The 6,212-nt window shown below is 36.1% G+C and overlaps 1 protein-coding gene across 3 annotated transcripts in view; it reads left to right on the top strand.

Moving 5' to 3' along the window:
• CCDC91 (coiled-coil domain containing 91) overlaps positions 1–6,212 on the top strand; it is a 117,290-nt gene that overhangs the window by 53,982 nt on the left and 57,096 nt on the right. The gene's annotated exons all lie outside the window — the stretch shown is intronic.

Raw genomic sequence — 6,212 nt, 5'->3', positions numbered from 1 at the left:
CAGCAGGTTTTTATCAACACTAAGGGAGGGAGTTATGGATGAAATAAAGCTGAATCTGTAGTTCTTCTTCTATGCTGCTTTAGTTCCTGTCTGCTTGTAAGATGAAAGAACTGGATGTTACCATGGAGCATAAATCTGTGTCTTTTGTTCTGTTATGGAAACTATTGAGTAAGAAACGCACAAAGGGCAAAAACTGAATCAAGTTAGGAGGAGCAGGTAAAGCTAAGAATTCTAAGTAGGCTTAAAACAGATCTGGCAGGAGGAAAACTGATAATGGGAAATGTAAATGAAGGCTGGTTTTGAAAATGAAAAGGGAAACTTAAGACCTGGTAGGCATCTGCAAACTGGGAACACAAATCTGACCATGTAGTTAGTGAAGGGGAATTTCAAATTTTAACTGTTTGGTAGCAGTAATTCGTAAACAAAGTATGATCTGGCATGGAGGGCAGGAAGATTTAATGGTGGGCTTGGAAGTGCTGGGTTAGGGGTTGGACTCGATGATTTTAGAGGTCTTTTCCAACCTTAATGGTTCTATGATAATACAAAAGCGTTTTAATAATTTTCCTAACAACTGTTAGTAGTGTTCTAGCTAATATTGAAACTGGCTCTCTGTAGAAATATGCCTGTCTCCATCAATATGAATTTTATTAATTTCATCTGAAGGGAACCTATCCAGAAAAAAGTTTCAAAAGTTTCCATTCCTGAGAAAACTGAAACATGGCCACTGGTGGTGTCCCACTTCTCCATGACCCCCTCATTTCACTTCTGGGGGAGAATTATTGTGCTTCTCTTCCCTTACTTCTTTGAGGACCCTTTTGCCATAGAAGTTCTCAAATGGGAGTGTTCTTTGGAGTGTGTGCCTTTGAATGGGCCACTCAACATCTTCAATAGCAGCATTTTTCATTTCTATTTTGTTCTAGATATGTGTAAAATATCTGGCTGCTCTGTGTGAACTTATATTTTGAAAAAGCTTGTGAGTTTTTGGTAATTGCTGAACTTACATTTCTTTCTTTGTATTTTTGAAAATACAAGCAAATTGTCAAATGCAACAATTTTACAGTATTGAATGAAAGTTTTGAATGTTTTCTAGGTATGATTTTTCACCATTTAAATTTAAATTTTTCACCATTTAAGTTTGTCTGAGCTAAAGGAGAGCTCTGCACAGGTCCTATTGGCCCTTTAAAGGAATAATTTATTCATGTGTAGTTGGGTAAAGGGATATATTTATGTGTCATAATCATTTTTGAAAGCTGTTTTACCAGTCAGCAGCAGCTGGGTAGATCTGATGCCATCTGGAAAATAAGATTTATGTTTATCAGTTTCAGTGATTTGGCACAAAAGATTAGGGAGTTAATTGAATCCTGTGTTTCTAAACAGTGTTTATATTTAGTGTATTATTTCTCATAGAATGCCTATATTCAAGTTTTATAAAGTCAGTCTTTAATACCAGGGAACCATGACATGAATATACCTCATACAAGCCTTCCTGTTGCCTCATGTGGTTAGTTGAACACTCTGATGAGAAATAATGTCAGATATGCCAACCTCTGAGTAAATTACTGCAATCAACCTTTTCTGCAAACACGAGGTGACTTACTCATCAGGGTAGCAAGAAAAATCAAAAAATATTGCTGGGTTTAAAAAAAGCCTAGCATTTTTTTGGTTGGTTTTTTATACTTTAATACCTTTCTAGTAACCCTTTGCCATGTACTTTAAATAAAAAAGTAACACGGAATCATCAGGGAATTCAGTGAAGGCAAAAACTGTTCCGTAGTTTTGTTTGAGAAAATAATCCCACAGTGTCTTTTAAAATGTTAATTCATTGTTAATATTTCAATATGGAACAGGGCTAAGATTTGTTTTTTCTTAAGTAAATGAGTCAAATGTGGTTTTGTAGTTATAAAAGTAATACCTTACATTCTGGGGGCTTTTAAACTGCTCACATCCTTAGGAATTTATTGTATTTTTCAGATACATTGGCAGTTAGATAACCAAATAAGGGTTCCTACATGTAGCATTTGTTTAGGATTGTAAAGTAAATCTGATTAGTCCTTTTAGTGAAAGACAGAATCGTGAGATTCATTAACTCTTTTAATTTACTTATGATGAGCCAGACTTAGTTTTTGTGCTGAAATATATCTTCTTTAGGATTTAAGACTGTGTTACACTAATACATATCATTTATATGCAGCAGTAATTTCCATTTTCAGTAGTTTTTTTTAAGTACAATCTAATTAATCCCCAAATTACCTTGAGTGTGGAAATTCACCTAAACAAGGCCGTGAGTGGTTTAAAAGGCATGGGAAGGAAAATGTTGTTTGCGATGAAAACAGACTTATTTTGCATTCCTTGGGGTTTAATAAAGTGAACTGATGCAGGTTATTCCAGTCAAGGGATTGCTCAGGCCCTAATTAGGTTCTGTTGCAGTCAGGAGTGTTGGAATTCTGACTAATCCTCTCTGATACCAGTCAATTATAATTTCGTGGGGCTGCTTCTGCAGAGCTGTAGCACAACTTAGTATAATGCCCAACATTGGTTGTTTAAGTTTAGCTTGTAAAACTATGAACAGGTCATGCTTAGCCCTAGGAAATAATCCCCAGAATGCCTCAAACCCCAAATCCTGTAACTTGGGTATTGAAACCTTGAGTGGAACAACAGTGGAAAAAATTTGGCTGACTTGTCTTTTCTGTACTCCTGGCACAGGTAAGTGTTATTGCTGGTAGATCAGTGAATGTGCCTTCCTTTTGGTTTACAAAGGGAAGGAGAGTTGCCATTTTTTGGCTTCTGTGTACAAGGTTGCCACGTTGGTAACCAGAAAATCACAGTTTTCTTCCATTCAGAGCTAATTCCACTCCTTGCAGATGTACTGCAGCAGACCTCTGTTGTTGTTGATGTATCTTCCTGTACTTCCAAATGGGTTACGCTTCCTTCTAGTCCCTTTCCTGTATTTTGGGTGGTTATTTGTTGTAAAAGGGACAGTATTTCTCCACATGGATCTTTCACGAGTATGGTGTCCCTGGGCAGACAGGGTACTCAAGTTTGAGGACAAACCCCCTCAGTTCCTACCTTGCTGACTGGTCTTTCTTACTATGGCAGCAGTGCTGAAAATGCAGCTTACGTAACAAGTCAAATATTGAATGACCTATTTTCAAGGACCTGGATATACCAAAGCCGTTAGAATTAATTTCAGTTGTCTTTGGAATGTTCACTTGTCAAATGTGTTGGGAAATCCATTAATAGAGACCATTAGATGCTTTGTAGCACAAGCCCTCAAAAGCCTTGGCCATTTTTAAGCATCTCACATTCTAATCTTCCTTTCAACAAATAAACCATCCAGAACACAGTCACAAAATTTGTATTAAAAACCACAGAAAGCAAATTAAAAATTAACTCAGTGTTCTGTGTAGGCCAAGTTTCCCCTTCTCATGTTTACCTACTTTTGTTTAATTTCATGTCATTGTTGTTTTAAACTTTTATCCCTGGTAATTAACCATGGTAAAGAAAAGTAAATGTAGATCTTGGAAGTTATGCTTGTGGGATCATATCATCACATCTTAAGATATTTACCACAAGCAACATAAGAATTTCTCCATGCTTGTTTAGTCAAGCTTTTGTTCTGAAATTGTCACAGTTCTGTAAATAGATGAGTTAATAGTTTTAATCTGTTTTATTTCTCATCATATAAAATATCCTCTAATGTAAGCTTTAAAGAATATGAGGTTACAGGCAGGTGTATTTATTTGACGGGTTTTATTTCCTTAGATTATTTTATGCAATTAATAGTCTTCTAAAAGACAGCCTGCATGAATCAGATGTGTGTTCCCTTCATAGAAATTAACTTCAAAGTGCAAAGTTCTTCCCAGCCCTTGCTGCAGTAAGAGTTTTGTCCATCAGTTTTCAGTGTTAGGCGGTGGGATGTTTTCATCAGAATGTTAGAACAGACAGATTTTCAAAGCATGGAATATGTGGGGGCCATCAGATTTTCTTTCAAAAATATTTGTGTCAATAATATACCTATGAACTGAAAGGTTGCCCTCTAATAAACAAAGGAAATTTTAAAGGATTTCATTACAAAAGAAGTTAATCTAGAATCAGGATATCTTTTTTTAGACATAGTTTATCCCTAGTGAGGGAAAGCTCTGAAATGTGGCCAGTTCTCAGCTCTTTAAAACATCGACTTAGCTTATTGAGTTTCCAAGTTGACATCCTGGCTCAGAAAGGCCTGACACATGAATAAAAGGACAAGTCCAAAAGTTGTTGCAAGGGCTTGTATTTCACTTCCAACTTCTATGCTTGTTCATGTGCAAGTCACAGTAGAATTCAAGTGAGCCTTGAATATAAAACAGCATTGTTTTTTCTCATGGAGAGCTGATGGCTGAAAAAGGAGAGATTCCTTGGGATTTTACACTATAAGAGTATTCATGTACAACAGTGATGCTACTATGGAAGTCTCTCTACAGAATTCCCATAAAAGCAAGGTGCAGTTGAGTCTCCTACTTCCAGAGATGTGGCAATCAAAAATATTTTGTCATTGATTAAGAGATCTTTAAATTTTGAAAGCAATTATAAAAGTTGCAAGGAATCTCTTCCCTCCCATATTAGTGAGGATGAATTGTGTATGTGCTTCTGGCTATAGAATAATAAATATGGTGTTAAATAATATAAAAATAGAAAGGTTAATAGAAGATGAAGAGCGAGTTTGCAGTTTGCTTCTGGCAGGAGTCTGTTAGAACAGGGTTTTGTGGAAAATAAATCCTTTGCACTCACATACCAGTAAAATTGAGCTATCTAGATAAACCTAGCATAGTACTCAAGCTGTAAGTTGTTGATCCTTGCTGGTATGGATCGGCACAGTTTCAACCACAAGCAGCTGAAAATGAAACTAAAATGTTTACATCACTTTCCAAAAACCACATTACCCTTTTGTTATATTTAACCCCCCCCTTACTCCGTAGCACCTAAATGGACACGTTCCATTTTCACTTACAGGCAGGCTCACCTGGAAATAGCTCGATCATGAAAAAGTGGGGTATCTTGGGCTGAAGTGGATAAGTTGAATTCTTTTGAAAAAGACATTTTTTGAAAACTTTTAAATAGTTTTATTTGTATCATCTCTGTCTTAGCTACTAGCTGAATTATAACACAACTAGTCAAATACTACATTTTATTGAGTTAGTGTATCTTCTCTGTGGGTCAGGAAAGAATTTCCATTGTGTCCTCTGCTCTATCATTCAGCAATTGGTTAATTGCATTTCACCCTTAAATTAAGTAGTAGAAAGTAACTAAATTGTGGAGACAGGATGCTGAATTAGATGAATCATTGTCTAATGCTATAAAGCATAAAAATTTGGAAGTACTGTTGCTGTATTTAATACAGTTCTCATGTCTGAAGCAGTGTGGTAACTTCTCCTTAGTAACTTTGATTTTTAAAGATCACTTGTTTTGGTCATCCTGACTCAGCAGTTTTGAGCTAAAGAAGGTGTTTGATGTACTGGCTTCTATTTAGCTACTTAAGCCAATGATGCTTGAGCAGAGTATTCTTTTGGATTGACCAAGGCTTTTGATGCAGTGCTTTTAAGTAACATTCTAAAACATAATCCAGCAACGTGTACACCATGATTTATATTTCATACTGGTGTTACATACGAGTAGGTTTAATATTTTCAAATAGTGCTATGCATCTGGGAAACCTATGTTTTGCATGGGTCAGAACTACTTTTATACTATTTTTTCAGAAGAGATAGGAGGGGATAATGACCTCTGCTTTGTTTTTCTTCTTGGCTTTATTCTGACTAGCATTTTCCTACAATAAAAAGAGGGAGTTGAAAGAAAGGGTTTGGCAATTTGTTACTCCTAGGGAATTCGGGAAGAATTGGGGATATCAGTCTGTATTTTGGCTATTTCATTCAAGAGGGATTCTCATAAATTCTAGCTTCTGGCCATACAATAAATTCTGTCTGGGCAAGTAGCTGTGGTTTGTATTGCCAGTAGAATGAAGACATTATGCACTAGGCCTGTGCAAGTAGGATGGTATTAAAAATAGCCTGGGGTGTCTGTGTTACACTTTTGGTAAAACCATAGTTATTGCACTTTTGCATTCTTAAGTATGAGGATAAATTTTAGAGATAATCTAGTACTCAATACATACCACATACTGTAGAAATACAGGATGAAGTGTGGTGATCATTTGTGGTTTTGAGCTTTTCTTCTCA

Source organism: Corvus brachyrhynchos, unplaced genomic scaffold (assembly GCF_000691975.1).
Source record: "Corvus brachyrhynchos isolate BGI_N302 unplaced genomic scaffold, ASM69197v1 scaffold523, whole genome shotgun sequence".
NCBI classification, from domain to species: Eukaryota; Metazoa; Chordata; class Aves; order Passeriformes; family Corvidae; genus Corvus; species Corvus brachyrhynchos.
The sequence above is the reverse complement of the archived record's forward strand: the minus strand, read 5'-3'. Positions and strand labels throughout refer to the sequence as shown.